At 33.9% G+C, this 20,202-nt stretch overlaps 1 long non-coding RNA gene across 2 annotated transcripts; it reads left to right on the top strand.

Moving 5' to 3' along the window:
• Window positions 1-800: 800 nt before the first annotated feature.
• On the top strand, window positions 801-16,640 carry LOC136833923 (uncharacterized). 2 transcript variants are annotated; one of them, XR_010851628.1, is made up of 4 exons: window positions 801-1,377; window positions 4,067-4,182; window positions 5,718-5,875; window positions 16,067-16,640. It is a non-coding gene; the product is annotated as an uncharacterized lncRNA (long non-coding RNA). The 2 variants fall into 2 exon arrangements; XR_010851629.1 differs by lacking the exon at window positions 4,067-4,182.
• Window positions 16,641-20,202: the final 3,562 nt, after the last annotated feature.

Here is a 20,202-nt window from a genome sequence, read left to right as displayed (position 1 = left end):
ACTTTTGAATTGTTCTTAAAATCTATCCTTTTTTAAGAAACACGTGTTGAATAATTGTTGAATATTTTCTCACATGACAATTATAGAGATTTTAATCCTTGAAAATTGTATTTGTTTTAAAACAAATGTCGAGCTTCCCCTTGACTTTCGACGATGCATCTTAATCCCCCCAGCCACCGTGCCTTTTCGCCCACCCTTGTGCCTTGTCGTGTTTATACCTTGTATTCTTGTAGTTTATTGCCATTTTTTGCTGTTGAAACTGTGATTTCAACTGTGTGTCGTGTCTGTACCATTACTGTGAATTTTTGAATGAACTGAGATCGTTAAAAAAAGAACTGTCGGTCCTGCGAATCTGCGATCTCCCGGAGCTGTTTGAATTTTTGTATTGGGAGATGAATAAAGGAAGAGAGACACGAGTCACGAGTTTCCTTTTTATTTTGAATATAGAGGAGACGATGTCTCAAACTGAGGGGCTCATGCCTAAACACTACGTACCTACCTCACGCGTTTCACTGTAAGCGTTACTCACGGCTCTTTTCAGCATCCCTTCGGCTCCTAACTGCAACGCCTTTCATTTCTTTTATTATACTTCCTTTCATACTCTCTTTTTCCTGTCATTCCATCCTCTCCTACCAATCGTTTCAACATGACTTTCAACGCCGAATGACCTCATAGGTCCCAGCGCTTAACCTTTAACCTCAATTTAAAATTCAAATTAAAATTTCCTATAATAATTTTAAGTTTATCAGACTTCCACCTAATCGCTGCTTGATTCCCATTTTCTTTTTCTTTTCAGGCCGGACTGCAAGAAATCACGCAGTCTCCTCATCAAGATTTAAAGATATTTTGCCTAAAGAGTGTTCGCCTTCTCCGAGTGCCAAGTGTGAATTAAAGTGAGAACAGAACGTTTTTTTTTTCAAGATCAAGTTGCCATAGTAATCCTGTAACAAACTCGGCACCTAATTAGATGAACAGGAAATCAGCGTCCAACGAAAATAGAGTAGGCAACATTCTACTGACATTTCTTTGCCACATCTTTTTCAAGTTTTCGAAATCAATACGTTATGTTAACTGAAGGACTGTCGCAAAATTCATTTGTTCACATCAAAGAGATTTTGCAGCATTTAAGTAAAAGATTTTGAGACAAAACATATATATATTCTGATGGACATATCTTACAAGCTGGTAAATGGATGGTGATTAATTCCGGGATATGCAAGATTTCATATCATGAATATTTGAAGAAAAGACTTTTGACCAAATAAATCGATCACAGGTTATTTTTACATTTCGCTATCGTGAGCTGTGAAGGTTTCCCATCTTTACATTTTCTATGACCTTGATCTCATCTAACATCGTCCTCGAAGGGAAACCCAGGTAAGTTGAGTGCTTTTTGTAGTACACAAAGGAATCTTGTGTACGGGCAATGAAATGATCATTTAAACGTATATAATCACTGAAAACAAATTTCATCGGTAAAATTATACTTTACACCCGGACTGCCTCTCAGGCTATGCACGATATCTTTCTTGCTTGTTTTGATGGCTTTTGCATGTTTCATACCATTATTGTTTTCGCAAATGCTTAGTCTTCGACTAGGTCATTGTTCGGAAGCCTCCAGGCAGCATAAAAAAAAACATTTTTTCCTGAAGTTTTCTTGTTTTGTTGTTTTCTGATGCTATTATCTTCGGCAAAACTATCGTTTTCCGATTGTCACTACCTCAAAGTAATCAAACGATGTGGGTGACGCTACTTTTCTAACGATCATTTTTTTAACATTTCCACATTTTGAAACTGTAATGTGATGTCTCACTGCGACATGTAATGTCTTCACACTGAAATGATGAATGAAAAAGGGGTTACAGATTTAATGAAAAGACGTATACAAACGTGAGAACAGAGGATGAGATTACGATGCCGTCATCGTCATATGACCACTTTTAACATTTATCATCGCAATTGGCGGGAAACTAAAAGTAATTAGCTAAAATGGAATGTTGCCACGTTGCATAATTCAGCCATTGATCTTACCTATTTATAAGAACGTTTCAAATGGTTGGGTTGAATAGAATACTAAAGGTAACATAAACATACTTATTCATCTTTAAAAGATAATAATTAATTAATGAATACATATAAGTGATATCTAAAAAACATTTATAAATTCTTGGAATTGTTAATGATTTCATGGTTAAATTATCCTGACCAAAAATGAGCGAAGGCAGTTAGTAACAGAAAACGAGTTACATAGCTCTTTGATATCGGTAACTTTGCAAATTTATCAGTCATATTATACTATTAATTAGCAATGGAAAGTGTTATAACCTTGATAAAGAGAGACAATTATTTTCAAAGGGTTTGAACTTCTCAAGAAGAAGGAAGGACGAAAAGATATACAAGAAGGGCAGCTAGATCACGGCAATAACTGTATATGTAGTATATTAAGATGTAAACCTGTACCATAGGGAAGGGACAATAAACATGTAGTACTTTATACGATGTATATTTAATCCACCTTAAGCCCACGATCTTAAGTTATGACATAAGATGTATATGTCTTGAACTCCTCTCATTATATACTACCTATCTATATGGGTTTCATAGTTGGGTTGCAGACTGGGTGTAAAGTTTAATAATACCACTTCATCTTTACTGGAAGACCAGTTTTAATTAATTAACATTAAGTGTAATGTAAAAACCTATTTATAGATGGGATTAATCGTTAATGATTTCATGGCTAAGTTATCCTGACCAATAAGACGTGCTGGCAATTGTGGGTGTTATGAGCTTTTGATATCTTTATTATAATTTTCTGTGACATTATGTTATCTAACAAAATTAACTTTTGATAAAATGTTAATTCAAAGTTTTCTCTCTTAATAACGCCCTAAATATATAATTATGTTCTGTCAAGCTATATATATAATTATATATTCCTATATATATATAAAATGTAATATATATTTATATATATATATATATATAATGTTTTATATATATACGTTGCATAATCAAATGTATATATATTCTAAACATATATATATACATATATTCCTGATAAGAATTATATTTAAATATATATATATATATATATATATATATATATATATATATATATATATATATGTGTGTGTGTGTGTGTGTGTGTGTGTGTGTGTGTGTGTGTGTGTGTACAGGAAAAGAAGTGCTTGGGGTATATACATATTTTAGTAGCACGTGTTTCTTTGTCTTTCATAACATCATTCAAGCCTAAAAGAGACATTACAGCTTTATAAGCTGGTAACGCTCAGTAAAGATGTTATTAACAAAGAAAATTTATAAAATGTATCAGTTTTCTCTGTTAATAACGCCCTTACTCAGCTCTGTCAGCTAATAATGATTACATATTCCTGTAGTTGTGGAAAATGTAATCTCTATTTTAAGCTTGAGAATGTTTTATTAGTGTTGCTAATCAAATGTCAGGGTTCTGAACATATCTTATTTTCCGATATTAGATTTCAAATATATATTTTATATATATATATATATATATATATATATATTTATATATATATATATATTATATATACACAGATACATATACATATATATATATATATATATATATATATATATATATATATATATATATATATATATATATTTGAATATTTTCATACACATACATATATATATATATATATATATATATATATATATATATATATATATATATATATATATATATGTATGTGTGTATAATATATATATATATATATATATATATATATATATATATATATATATATGTGCATATATGTATACTTCTCATGTTAACATGTACATTGCAAATGGTACATATGGTGCAACACATTTTTAGTAATAACTGTACTTGTATAAATTCACTCAGCATTCATTTTCAGGAAGACTAATTCATGCACGGGTCTGTAAATATCCTTTCTTCATATGATAATTTTTGTTTAAAGAACCCCCACCGTTATCTGAGACGTAAAGAAAGAAATAAGAAAGTCCTGTTTATTGCACAACTCCTTTATTCCCTGCCCCCTTATTTTCTCTCTCTCCCCAGCCGAGACTTGAGCATCCCCGTCCCAAGCTCCCCTTAGCATTAAGAACCGTAATACTTAGTCCCCCAAACCAAGGGTCCGGACCTCGAGCGGACCCTAAGAAGTTAGATCTAAGAAGGTACAGTGAAAACCCCTTTTACTAGAGGAAACTTGGCCTTTTGTAGAAGTAGTCATCCTACCGGAGTATGGTCCTTTGTAGAAATATTCATCCTATAGGATCATATCCTTTGTAGAAATAGTAATCCTGTTTGATCATTCACTTCTGTTTGATTTTCATAATCCCCTATCGACTGTCATTTGTAGAAATGTTGTTTTTCCTAGATCTTGTCCCCTGTAGAAGCCATCCTTTGTAGAACAATGATTTGAGTGGGTGCTGCCCTTTGTAGAAATGGCCGTGCTAATAGTGGGTCCGGCATTGCAGAGACAATTCTGCTGAGGGAGAAGGCCTTGAGAGAAACCTCTCAGGAAACTGTTGCTACGCTTTAAAACTCGTAGGAACCTGCACCAAGAGGAAAATGTGTTGAAACAAATATGGTTAAACTGAATTCACTTTTATGTCATTTAGAAGCTAATTTGAAAACTGACTCGCTTTCGTAATTGTAAAAATACTTCTGACACCGAAAATAGCTGTTTCTACAGATCTCATTTGATTGATTTGTTCTTTGTGTCTTTGCCCTTATCTTCAACGATCGCCAAAACGGCCTTTATAGTTGTTGTATAAAAGCACTGCGGATTGGCATTAGTTGATAAAATCGTTAAATATACAATGGTTCCTATTTTTCCATTGCTTATTTCAACATCATATATAGTATATATATATATATATATATATATATATATATATATATATATATATATATATATATATATATATATATATATATATATATATATATATATATATATATATATATATATATATACAATAGGCAACAGTAAATATATATATATATATATATATATATATATATATATATATATAATATATATATTCTATATATATATAAAGTATACAATAGGCAACAGTAAATATATATATATATATATAATATATATATATATATATATATATATATATATATATATACATACATACATACACATATATATTTGTGTATATATATTTAATAGCCCTGGGGTTCAAAATAATATTCTTTCGTACATTATTGTAAAGGTTTAATGATTTAATTATCATAATTATTAGTACTTCCGTCCAATGGAATTCGACATACAAATGTCTGCCAGCGGTGATCAGTAAGACTCGATCATAAGCTGTCCATGTATTAGATAACTGTCGATACGCTATCTTTTTCTGTTAGTGCTTGAGTGCGCTTCTACTCTAAATGAACAAGCTATGCTTTTTTCCAGTAGATACTTCTGTTTTGAATACTTCTGCTGTTACTTGCACGACAGATTTCAGTGTAACTGCATAGTTGCTAATTTAAGATGGTAGCCAAAGTTCTGCAGCATTATAATTTTTCAGCTAATTAATTTTTTCCAATTTAAAGTACCTAATGAAAAATTGAATTTTAGCTTGTTTTTTTGAAAACCGTCTTCACTTAGAATTGCTGAACATTTAATTGATTGTGGATTAATTTTGAGATAGCGAACGAAATTCTGCATCTCTCTCTCTCTCTCTCTTTCCTCTCCCAGCAACCCAGGTTCGATCTCGGCGTGGATCGTTGGTGGTGGACGTGTGGGGTGATGGGGTGTGTCCTGTCATTCATCAGGTCCCTCAGGTCCTATCATGGATCTCACCTCACGCCCAGACAGTTGGAGAGACAGCGGCGCCAGCGATCTCAAAAGACGCAGTAAGTAAGAATAAGTCAAACTGAGATACGACAATCTCTGTGTAACGATGCCGTAAGATGCCCTCCTGGGAGGTGAGGCAAGGAAGCTCACTTGCACCCATTCCCAGGCCGTTTCACAAACTCGACCTGGAGTTATTTCTGAAATTTAGGCTGTCAAGCCAAGCAGCGGGGCACCTTCATCTACTCAGCGCATAAGACAGTGAAAAGAGGGAGTTGGAGTGGTCTGACACGATAAACAGAGCCAGAAAATAAAGGAAATGGAGTACAAAGATCTTAAGTTGGTATTGGGAAGATTTTAGAAAGGAAAGAGAAATAGAGATAAGGTATAAATCTAAAAAGTTGATGCAGCTCACTCCATCGTAAGGGGAATTAAAGCCGATGGGTGCTTCAGCTGGGTGGTCAAAGTCACTGTCTAATGTTGTTTCTAAATACCAGGCCTTAGTTCGAATCCTGGCCGGCGCAATAGCACTTTTCCATTATAATTCCCTTCGATGTAAGTTATTCCCAAGGTATATGAATTTGATATCGCACTACATTTCTGGTATAATATTTGTGATCTATAATATATATGTATATATATATATATATATATATATATATATATATATATATATATATATATATATATATATATATATATATATATATATATATATATATATATATATATATATATATATATATATATATATATATATATATATATATATATATATATATATATATGCACACATATACAATTTTATCACAGTTTTTCTGTTTTACAGTTGTTATTGACTATCAGCGCAAATCCAGCTGTTATAATTTTGCGGCATAAGTTTATGCAGCTTTCTCTTGGTGTAAAATGTCATTTACCATTTCTTGTTTCTTTTGCATCATTCTCTTATGCATTTACCCTCTTGTACTCTTACTTCTCTATACAATCTTTTTTCTTTGTTATCCACTGTTGTTTTCTTTTTGATTTGATATTCTACACAGAAGCAATGAAAGTTTTTAAAAACCATCTGGATCTATTTTTAGTTTGTTACTGGTTTATTTATGAAATGATAAAATAAGTACTTAGGTGGGTGTCAAATACACTGTCCTCAGGTGAGGTTATCATTAAATCTACATACTGAGTCCATTAATGCTTGTTGCTACATGAGGCTAGAAAAGTAATGTAGTAGAATCATGTATTTTTAATCTAATAAGCACCTAATGAACAGCTATGATGTCTCCTGAACGGCTATTTTGCTGCTCAGGTCAGTCAAGTGACCTGGTAGATGAGCAAGGTTCTCACACCTAACCTCTGGCAACTAATGGACTAAATGCAACCATGCCCTGCCAACAAATAAAGCACTAACAGACTAAATATATTGTTTCTGTTCTGGCTTCTCTCTCACTCAAGAGCATAAAGTTGTCCTTCACCAAACTGGTAGAACTGCTTGATTTTGCATCAAATTGCATAATTTATCAGCTAACTATAGCCATGCTTGCAGATACAAAAGGTTACTAACAGACCAAATATGACAATCATCTAAAGAGCACAGACTAAACATGACCAAGCCTGCCACTATAAGATGATATTAAAGAAACCTTATAAAAATGTCTGATGAGTACAAACATATTGAGCCTTTGTCTACCCCACTTCTCAGTGACCAACCCTCAGTCTTATTCCAAAGGGTGGATACAATTCTACATCTGAAACATTACAAGTTTGATGAAATTTGTGGACTACGTCCATGAAGCAATCCCGGACAAGTAAGATGAGAGGATCAGAGGCAGCATTTTACTCAAATTCCTGATCTCCAGTTTCTCCCTGCCACTTCCTGCTCATATCCATTTAGTTTTCCAACTGATCATCACACTGACAGGGGACATATAAGCAATGCCATCCACTCCTCAGAGGAACTCAGGTTCCTCCTGACGCTGCCAGATCTCGATGTCAGTAGGCAGCCTAAGAGGGTTGACCAGGCAAAGGAAATATGGCTTCACCAACAGCCAACCATCATATGGGCTGCCCTCTCCAGTGCAGATGAAACATGCCGCCCACAACATCTAAGAAGCCAGGGAAAACCAGGACCAGGACCAGGACCAAGATATTGATGAAGTGACCCAAGCCAACACCATGTAAAAGTGCCTCTTCAGACAAAGACACCCATCCTCTTTATATACCCCTACAAGTATGGCAGAGTGGTGAGGAGCTGTACCCTGGATGCAGCTGGAGAAAAAAAATGAGCATGGTGGTAATAACACTGGCCGCTGCAACCCTGATAGATACCCAGTCCACTTGATCCTATACCACAGACCAAGCCTCCGACAAGAAGTTTCATCCCCCCAGCACCACTGGAGGAGTGCCTAAGGCTCCCTGGAGCTGACCCAAGACTTTTAGCCACTATTGTCATCTCTATACCATCATATGGCTACTAGACTCTCACCCTCCCCCTCAGTGGGATTTCCTCATCTCCAATGTCGAGATGCACCTGCTCAGTGCTGACTTTTCTGGACACTTTGGGTTGCAGGTGAATGTTGCCCACAGTTGCCTCCTGAACTTTGCCTCCTCCCAGACAGCACTATTCACCACCAGACCCAAGCAGACACCAGTCTCTTTGATCAGCCTTGTAACGAGTGCTGTGTCTTCAAGCCCGAGTTCAAACAAACTCATGGCATACTCCACAATATAAGGACAACAGCCCCTTGTCTAATTACAAATTTTGCTGCTTGTCATCAGGGAACTACCCATTCCAAAAAAGGCTTTCAAAGAAATTGAATGGATTGTCCTTCGTATGAAACCCATGGGCTTCCCCACTTCAAATGGTCAAAAAACATTATAGTTCTTGGTCTCTCTGCAGAGATATAGGCACCTCAGTCTGCAGATGAAACCCAGCCACTACCCACTCCTAAACATGGAGAATGTCACCTCCGCCCTGCATACTCAGTTTAACCTTGTAAAGGGCTACTTTCAAGTACCGGTACACCATAAGGATATATCCAGATGGTGATTATCATGCTTTTCAGCACTGACAGACTTAACTACTCCACATTTATCCTATGGAGCTCTGATGCCACATTCCAAAGGCTAATGGACAACATTCTCCATGACCTACCTTTCTGTATCTGTTGTGTCAAAAAATAAATCACATAAGAGACATGTTCTTAGTCCAAATTCCTCAGTCAAATTCCTGGGTCATGAAGTATCAGCAAGCAAACAGAGACCAAACAGGGACTATGACCCACAGAATCTGGCACACAGAATCCAGCATTAGTCGTTTCCCTAAATTTTGATACAGATTAGTCAATTACATGTCAGTACTAAGAAAACCTGACCCCCACCTGATAAATGCAGAGATATCTCGGCAAAGGGTAGATATACAAGATAGCTAGAAGTAATACTGTTGAAAGCTACGTCAAATTTCTGCTAAGAGGCACTCCTCAATGGTTGGGTCAACTGTTCAGCATTCCTGACAATATGATATCCAACAGAGGGATGACACTTGTCTCAGAGGTATGGAACTTCTTAACCAAATCAAATGGGATGAAAATTCACTGCACTACTGTCTACAACTCGGCTGCCAGTGGCATAACACTGATTCCTAAAAGGCTGCCCTCATTGCCAGGTGTGGCAGACCCAACTGGAAGTCATAAATACCCTGGGTCCTCTTCAAGTTACAGTGCCCGTAGAAGGCACTGACACATCTCTCATAGAAATGGCATTTAGTGAAACCATCTGGGTCCCTGGGGAATTTTTCCCCACAAACAATACCAGTCAACAAAAATAAGATCAATCAAAACTGCAAATATTGTTGGAAAATACCAGCTGTATAAACAGACATACAAAGATAGGAAGAAGCAGTACTTCCTGAAGAGCCTACATGCATACAAGTTTGCATCCTGAGGAACATAACCTACAAAACCCCCTCTGACCCTCCCCTTACAGGGGTCCCCACCCTATACTTGAATGAGCAAATAAATGTTCAAAGAACAGATACAATGGTCTCAATGAACAGATTGAAACTGGCATACCTCACAGATGAGCGCTTCTCCTATCTAAGTCTGATCATCAAATCCAACCATCTAGAAAATGAATAGATGATAGACCCCTTAATGTTTAGAAGTAATCTAGTACCATATCAGCATACCAAAAGGATAAAATTCAAGTTAGAATGTCGAAAAGTTGCCTTTATACATATTATATTACACCATATTGACCTGTCTGTTCAATATTTTATTTAATTGCAGCCTAGTAACTTATAAGCATTCTGAAAGTATTTTATCAGGTAGGAATGCAAAATAGTTGCAAGATTTACATTCTGGACTTACTGTATGTATATATTCTTGTTGCATTCCTATTTGTATGCAATTTTATTCTTCTGTGTCACCTGGTACCCTCTCAGCATCCCAAAAGGCACAGCCTAATAAGGATGTGGAGCAGCCATACATTTCATTATTAAAAAAACCATCACATTTACTTATCTGCTGTAAACAACCCCAGTGACATAAGAGCACCTGTGCATTCCTGTGCTCTTTGTCCCTTTTGGTGGGAGAGCCTTTTAAGCTCCCCAGCTTCGCTGCTTGAACCAAGGTTTATCTACCAGGAGTTGATAGCCTCATACAAACTGCTCTCACTTCTACGTGCCCATAAGTTACGTGTGTAGTTACCAAGTGGTTTTCAAATCATATGAATAGCAGATCAACTGAAGCAACTGTTCAGGCTACAGGCAACATTAAAACGAATCAGAGCAGCTTATAAATTCAGTTGTTGCTCAACATCCCTCTAATGAGTTTCCTTACAACAAGGATATACTGTTTCACTCGTCTTAAGAGTCTTCCTGACACCACAGGTACAACGCCTTTGGCTCACTAAGCATCATTTTCCATCTGCATCATATGCAGAACTCAATATGTCATTCTTTCTCAGTTCTGTTTTAATGGAATATCAGCGCAGGGTACGGTATCTACATTAAAATCATTATTTCGTATTTTGATTCTTTCTCTCGTCCTATATATCATCATTCATCATTTCAGTCTTCAAAAGTCCTTTGTTGGGTGTAGGCCTTCCCAGGTTCCTCCACAGATTTCTGTCCTCCGCTGCTCTGTGCCACTGTTCTTTATGTTTATATATATATATATATATATATATATATATATATATATATATATATATATATATATATATATATGTGTGTGTGTGTGTGTGTATATACATTCATATATATATATATATATATATATATATATATATATATATATGTATGTATATATACATTCATATATATATATATATATATATATATATATATATATATATATATATATATATATATATATATATATATATATGAATGTATATATACATATATGTGTGTGTGTGTGTATATATATATATATATATATATATATATATATATATATATATATATATATATATATATATATATATATATATATATATATGGGGTGTTTGTATATAAAATAAGATTTTCCTTTAGAGGGAGTAGCATTGAAAATGTTACCCTCTTGTTCTCATCAAATTCGGTATCATGGCGGCGACCCAGCATAATCGAGTAACCACTAGGTATGAATATTTATTGTTTAGGTCGACAGAGGCACGGTTGAGTCTTCAAGCAACGTACCTGAAAGTTAATTGATTTTGCTGCATAAATGATCTTAAACCTGGCTCCGACCAAGAGGAGAGTAGGAATATTGTTCGCGCAACGCAATAAAGGTTCGAGTTCCTCTTCCTAGAACCTAATGGAGTAAGTAATTGATCAAGCCTGTTGGCTCCAGAGTTCGCGACTGCCTTAGCCTCCAAGTCTGACTTATTCTCATCTGCCAACAGACTTCTGTCTTCTTTTAATTTATATCTTTTATAGTTATTTTTATCTTTTTATTTTTCTGTTATCTGTTTTTACAATTTTTATTTCGATGATGATAATAATAATAATAATAATAATAATATTAATAATAATAATAATAATAATAATAATAATTATTATTATTATTATTATTATTATTATTATTATTATTATTATTATTATTATTATTATTAAGAATGCTGTTTTAATGTCGTTTCATGCCATTTAATCTGTTGATTACACATACAGTTATGCAAATATATTCATGTAAGAGCATGTGCATATACGGTATAATAGGATATATACCGTGTATACTGTGTATACTTACATACTCTCCGAAAGGAAAGCTGTTTAAATTCGCTAATATATATAGCATATAAGACACCTTAGAGTTTCGCCCTCATCTAGAGTGACTTTTTTCTTTAACAAAAACCCGCAGCTGTTGAAGCAGCGGGTTTTTGTCTTAAAAAGGAAGCTACGTAATCAGTTTTCAATCTGGTCTATAAATTACGCACGATGAAGAAAGCGTCTGCAGTTTCCAGGTCAACCAAATAAACACGCGAGTTCCACGTAGAGCATCGTACGTAGGAACTGAATCCTCTTACTTTGCTCATAATCGTCTTTTCCTTTCGTCCGCTTCTGCAGGATTTATGCCACGAGACAGACGAGTCTCAGAATCCCGTAAAAGCATCTGAAAACTTTGTGGATCTTTTGCCGCGCCCTTAAGTTGCCTCTCTTCATGACGACAGGCTTTCGAACTTTTCTCTTATATCACACAAATAGCACTGAAAACAGCGTATGTAAAATGAACCTTGTAATCAGTGTTGAAAGCGGATCTGAACCTTTTAGAGTTTGACAAAAATTTTTCTTTCTTCAGGATACATGTCATTGAGAGAGAGAGAAAAAAATATGAATATGTGTTTGAAACTTCCTTGGCTCTCTTTCTTAGAAATGATTTAGATAATAAAATAATAATGAAGAAGTGCTTCTTCCATGTGCCGTCCATCAGTGCATTTCCCTCACTGAAAAAGTCTTGTTTATTGTCACGAAAGCTGAATCTTAATTCTCGTGATAGTCGATTGTTTTCCAGGCTGCCAATTCCGTCTCTGACTTCTTACCTGAAGAAACGAAAGAGGTCATAGGTTTAGTTTAAAAGGTTTTCTTTCCTCTCTGCTTCATTGTCTCGTAGGAAAAGATACAAGGGAAACACAGAGGATAAAGTAGAAATGTTGATTTATATTACCATTTTAGTATGGATCATACTAAGAGTATACTTATGGCACACTTAGTGCTAGTGTAGGTATATTCATATATAATTACACACATACACACGCACATATATATATATATATATATATATATATATATATATATATATATATATATATATGTATATATATATATATATATATATATATATATATATATATATATATATATATATATATATATATATATATATATATATATATAAATGGGTTTGTGTGTACGTGCATACTCATGAAGATTTAGAAAATTTTACAGAAATACAGAAAATACTCAAAAGGTCCAAACTTCTTGGAAACGCAGAGAAAGAAACTAAACAAACTTCCTCTCCTCCTTACTCTTACTACACGCCGTGTTTTCTTTACCAAAGAGAGAAGTAAAGAGTGTAAGCATCAGGCAGTCCCTTTAAGATTCAAGAATACCCTAAAAGGGACACTTCAGGCCTTTCCCTCAAAAGACGGCTCTCTAATGACTCTCGTAAGCACCCGTGAAACAAGTCGTAATTACTGTCCTTTGTTGAGGCACATAAAGAAGCGTACACGTAAACAACAGACTGCCCCTGAACAATACCGTCTGACATTATTCTTTAAAAATAATTGCGTTTTAAATAGATATATAATACGTCTTCCTACTTAAAGGCAACAATCTAAGGGTGAATAAGCGCCCCCAGGGAAGGCAGGTAATCCAGGTAAGGTTAGCTTAAGTAAGGCGACGTCCAGTAAGGTTACTTTTGATGAGTACGAAACACGACTAACATACACCTCCGGATACCTTTACCAAGGTCTATAGACCTTGACTTTTACCATTTCAAAATTATTGGCTTCGCCTGCCATCTCATGAATATCATTATACTCTTTTAAATTTATTTAATTTAATTTTGAGGCTAGAGCATTTCTCTCCCGTATCCATCCCGCATTTTCTGCTTCTTTTCTTATGTTTAACTTTACTACTTCAAGATTTCATATCCTCATGTATTGTAACTGAATAGGCATTTCATTCATTTCTGTGTACGGCCCGGTTTAAACTAGCAATACAATTCACGAATCTTCCACAAAAGGGAAAGGCTAACCATAAATATATATATATATATATATATATATATATATATATATATATATATATATATATATATATATTATATATATATATATTTGTATATGTACACATAAATATATAAATATATATATACATATACACATATATATGTATACATATATATATATATATATATATATATATATATATATATATATATATATATATATATATATATATATATATATATATATATATATATATATATATAATTAGCTTTGTCCCTTATACAAAGATGCCTATTTTTATACTCACGAATATTAAGCCAAGAACTCACTTTATTTTGGGAATAACTTACAAGAAAGATGAAGTGAATATATAGACTTATATATATATATACATAATATATATATATATATATATATATATATATATATATATATATATATATATATATATATAAATATATATATATGTATATAAATGGATGTATGTATGTGTGTGTATATGTTCTACATACACTATGAAACGCATTGAGCAATTTCAACCAGACTTGGTATACATATGACTTACTATCTCGGAAAGAACACTAGAGGGGGTAACACATCACTGGCACCAAAGAAGGGGTCTTGTGGGAAGGGGTGACATTTAAAAATAACCGAAAATTACAGTTATTAGTGTCTAATCCATACTTTTCGAGGAAGCTGAGATAAATAGTGACACTCCCGATACTCTTCAAGTCCAAATTCAGCCCCGATAGGAAGGGGGTGAGAAAGGGGGTGAGAAAGGGGGAGGAGTGATATGTAAAAATAACCAAAAATGACAGATATTAGTGTCGAATCCATAGTTTTCGAGGTTGCTGAGATAAATAGTGACACTCCCAATGCCCTATAAGTTTAAGTTCAGCCCCGATAGGCAGTTGGGGTGAGAAGGGGTGACATGTAAAAATAACAGAAAACGACAGTAATTTCTAAGGGTGTTTGTATGCAGAAAAACAATCGTGAAAATAATAATAAGTGCAAAAACAAAGATAGCGAGAGTATTCAGAAGCAAAAAACCTCCGTTAAGGCTGACCAATCCACGTCCCAAAAATAAATGCGTCTTCCTTACGAAAATCTACGGTAATGGTGTATTTTGCTTCTGCGGTCTCTCTCCCGAAATGTGCTGATGGAGCTTACCTTTTTGTACATTTTCTTCAGCACGTACAAATAAGCATTTGAGTAACCCTGCTGACAAACAAACAAACAAACAAGTCGTCACACACGCAAAGAATCCAAACCAAAAACATAAATTCCTTGTGGCATCTAACGAGCAAACCGACCAAGGATCGTAATGGCGTTCACAATAATAAAATTGGTACAACAAGAGCAACAAAGATAATAAGGATCATTTTAAACCAAGTCAAGATTGCTCTTTTCATCACGTCTGAACTGAACAAATTTTTCTTTGGGGAACAAAACGGTGAAAAAGAGCACAAACCATCTAATCGTGAACTGCATAGCAATTCATAAGCTGGAACTCGAAATATTTAGAGAAATGCTTGAAATGAAATGCAGCAGGGAAATTGCAGTTAATTGCTGTGAAATTCGCCTTCATGCAGCGTTACGTTCATTTCCTATTGCTCTAATGAGTGAGTGATTGAAATGAAGAGAACCGGAAAGACACCACAAATGAAAATACGACTTACTGAAGCGTTCCGTGCGGGCAAATTGTCGAAAAATGAGTGAAGCATTCTGTGCGGGCAAATTGTCAAAAAATGAGTAAACAGGAGACTAAAACGAAATAGAAATATTACTGTTTCTGTGCTATTTTGATTTCTTAGTATTTTGATACCCGGTATCAATTAAAAAGAGAAAACTCGATTGTTTTTTTGCAGATTGGACTATGATAATTCACGTCTGAATTTATAGATATTTCACATTAATAATAATCATAACAACAACAACAACAACAACAACAACAATAATAATAATAATAATAATAATAATAATAATAATAATAATAATAATAATAATAATAATAATAATAATAATCTCTCCACCTGTGTCTCCTTCAGGTCAAAACCTACTAGGCAGCCAACGCCACCAAGTTCTCCTGAAGATGACGAGCGCCGCGCCCTCAGTTTCGACGCAGGCCACAGCTCCTACACTGCCCCTTCGCCTTCGCCGACTCCCGCACCCAAATCCAAGGCCCCCAAGCTCTTTAAGGGCAAGAGATAAGAATGGCCCCCCCAACAACTGCTGACCTCTACTTACCTGTGCCAATGAATTGCTGACAGTCATTGACTAAAAGATATTGTCCTCACATGATGATCTCGGGTCAAAGGTTATGCCAGCATGACTTGTGAGGTAATGAATTTTACGTCACAATCGCCATAAGTCAACTAGCTTGCCATCATGCCCTCAGATCATGAGCATTTAATTCCTAATATTCCAAGTCAATCAGGGTATTTATACGTCACCAACTGGGTTAACTCCGAGTTGTTAATATAAATTTCTGTTTATGATCTCAGATATGTTTCTCTTGTCGTGTTCTGTAACTTGTAATACTGATAATAGCTTCTTGCAGTAATGTTTGTTGTCTTGGTACTTTGAGGGACCTAATAATGTAAGGATACTCATAGATATGACTAGGAATATATATATATATATATATATATATATATATATATATATATATATATATATATATATATATATATATATATAATTTGTAAATTGTAAAGTTAAGAAATCACACACATGCTTACTCATGCAGAAAACTATTATATATCATGTACCTTAATGGCAGCACACTATATATATATATATATATATATATATATATATATATATATATATATATATATATATATATATATATATATATAGTGTATAAGCGAATCCCACAGGAAAATGACAGGCTTTCATGTTTATTAACGCATCGTCTGGGCACACATGAGACGCAGATGAAAAGAAGGTTACAAAGGAAACAAAAAGAACAAGATTACCAGACGGTTAATTGTCAAAGGGTAATAAAAAGAAAGATAATCCAGGATAATCCGGGATCACGCGGTCACAAACTAAAACCATAGACCTATAGTAAAACCAGAATGAAATGGGTTCTCCACGTGTGTTTAACCTCCACATACTGCCAAATCTTTAACAACAACAGAGAGAGTGAGAGAGATAAAACCATTTCTCCCATTTCAGATATCAAATATCATCTTTTTCGTTACGCAGAATTCTAAGTCAATTACATAGGTTCAAGTAAATCATCTACAGGCACTTTGTAAATAAAGATACGACTATCAAAACTAACCATAGTAAAAATCAATTGTCTATTTATTTACAAAAGTGCCTGTAGATGGTTACTTGAATTTTGGAGGAAGAATTAGAAAGATATGATATTCCTTTAGTTGGAGCAAACCTCACTAATCTTATAAGGTTACGTATCAAAGATAGTAAATTTTGTTTTAATGGGTAATTTTTTGTACAAAAGTTCGGCATGGCTATGGGTAATCCCTATCTCCTGTCCCTAGCAATATTTACATGGAATTTTTTGAGACAAAATTTTGCCCCCAAAAAGTTATATGGTATACAGTAGGTATGTGGAAGATATTTTCTGTATCTGGCCAGTTCACGAAAATCTCCAGGAATTTCTGATTAAGCTATATAATTTAGTCCTTTCTATAAAATTTACTGTAGAGAAAGACAAAATTTATAATTTGAATTTTCTTGATGCAACTGTCCATAGACATGATAGAAATTTCACCTTTTCAGTCTTTCGAAAATCAACTAACATTGCCTCTTTTGTACATTATTATTCCAATCATCATCAAAATGTTAAATTCTCTGTCTTTTCTGGAATGTTCTTAAGGGGTTTACGCCTTTGTAGCCCGCAGTTCACTGATGCGGAGATCAGAACTATTTATGATTTTGCTTTGAAACTTAAATACCCGAGGACTTTTGTAGATGTAGCATGGAAAACAGCTAGGAAAACGTTTTATTTCACTAATTACAAACTTCAATTTAGTAAGCATAATATTCTCAGATTACTGTATGATGAAAAGTTTTTAGAAATTCCTAGAATTTTAAAGCTTTTCATCATAAATGTTGTTTTCAGTACTTATAATGTTAAGAGTTTAGTAATAAAAAATTCTCTTAAAGATGTTTCAGGCTCCATCAATGAAATTCCTTGTAAAAAGTGTGATAAAATATATTAAGGAGAAACTGGAAAACCACTTTCACAGCGAATCAAACAACACCAATATTCTGTGAGAACTGGCCAAATATCGAATGCATTATTCTTTTCAACTGTGTCTCGTTTGCGCCCAGACGATGAGTGAATAAACGTGAAAGCGCTTGGTACTAAACTTTTGCCTGTCATTTTCCTATGGGATTCCCCTACACACACACACACACGCACACACACACATGCATATATATATATATATATATATATATATATATATATATATATATATATATATATATATATATATATATATATATATATATATATATATACAAGTGAGTGTGTTCATATTCATGAATATATGTATATATTTATCATATACTTAAAAATATATCTTATATGTCCATGTATAATCAAATCTTTACAGATTACTCTTGTTACCTTTAATAATCAGGCTTTAATAATAAAAGAAATTTATCCAGATATGGTAATCAGTTTTCATATATATATATATATATATATATATATATATATATATATATATATATATATATATATATATATATTTAGGTAACTTATAATCCATCCTCTTCCAGACATGCAAGGAAGGAACCACTTGAAGAGGAATTGAACCTTGCAATTTGGGTTCTGAAGTATGGCAATAACTCGACTAATTATTTGGTAGTAGGGAATTCGATGTTTATAGAATACTCAAGAAATGCACATTGGGCCTACTTACTGCAACTAAATTTTTGCTTCCTTCCAAAGCACAGCTGCAACGTTTAAAAAACAAACGCATTTAACGGAGATACACCAAGTAGCCACCTCCAAAACTAGCTTGATCAAACCTAACCTGATCTGATATATCCCAGGTATTTATCTTACCTCAACCTTATGTAAACTAATCGCAGGAAACTTAATTTGACCTTTCTGAAACCTTCCTAATCTAACCTAGCCTAATCCAATCTTACCTTACCTTTCCCAGCTCAACCAAACCTAGCCTTACCTAGCGGAAGTTTTCATATCAAGAACCAAGTAATTCGCCTTCAACAACAACAAAACAGAAAGTCCATAGAACAGTAAATGAGGACTCAAGTGGCTGCTGAGAGGAGTAATATATATGCTCTTCTGAGCTATCAGATGCTTAATTTTTTCTCCTTGTCCATGACTTTATCCATCTCAAATAAAACTAAGCTGAGATTAAGGAACGGTATGGAAATAACGATTAGTTTCATAATACCAGATGATGGCTTGAATTAGAACTTGTCTATAGCTACAGTAGTAATGTTTAGTAACCAAATCAGTCATTAGCATATTAGTGAAAATTTTCTAGTACGTAAGATTTACAATAAAACTCTATTAGAATAAAAAAACATTTAATTTTATGGGGTGGAATACAAATTTTCTTACTGATTGGATGGATTATATGGCCTAGCCTGTACTTTACTGCTGATGAATGTATACAAAATAGAGATGTATCTTCTTTATTTGTCGGAGACCAATTACGAATATTGATAGAAAGTAATATCTTTTATTTCTGACAACTGCTGTAGAAGGCTCTGGTGGTGACTGACCATCACTACGTTAACCTAGGATTTCCTTGGTATTGAACATAGCTCAGTCTCACTGTCCGTTTTAGGGTTAGATAACTCATGAATTTTTCTCTCATTTTTGTGTTGCTTTGCTTTTGTGTACTTTAAGAACTTCTGTCTTTCCTCTTCAATTTTATTATTTTTTTGCTAGACATTAGAATCGGAAACCACACTAACATGAACTTCTGTTTAGAGAAGTTCATTCCTGTAATTACCGGAATGCATGCTGTATATATATCTATATCTATCTATCTATCTATATATATATATATATATATATATATATATATATATATATATATATATATATATATATGAACGTAATACAAGGAAAAATGAAACACATGGCATAAATCCTGACCAGTTGCGCCTTTAGTTTTAAACTAAGACATGTTCAAGCGTTGGCGCTATTTTAGATTGTGTT

This window comes from Macrobrachium rosenbergii, chromosome 52, assembly GCF_040412425.1.
Source record: "Macrobrachium rosenbergii isolate ZJJX-2024 chromosome 52, ASM4041242v1, whole genome shotgun sequence".
Taxonomy (NCBI): Eukaryota; Metazoa; Arthropoda; class Malacostraca; order Decapoda; family Palaemonidae; genus Macrobrachium; species Macrobrachium rosenbergii.
Note: the sequence above shows the minus strand (reverse complement) of the source record. Positions and strands in the feature narration are given on the sequence as shown.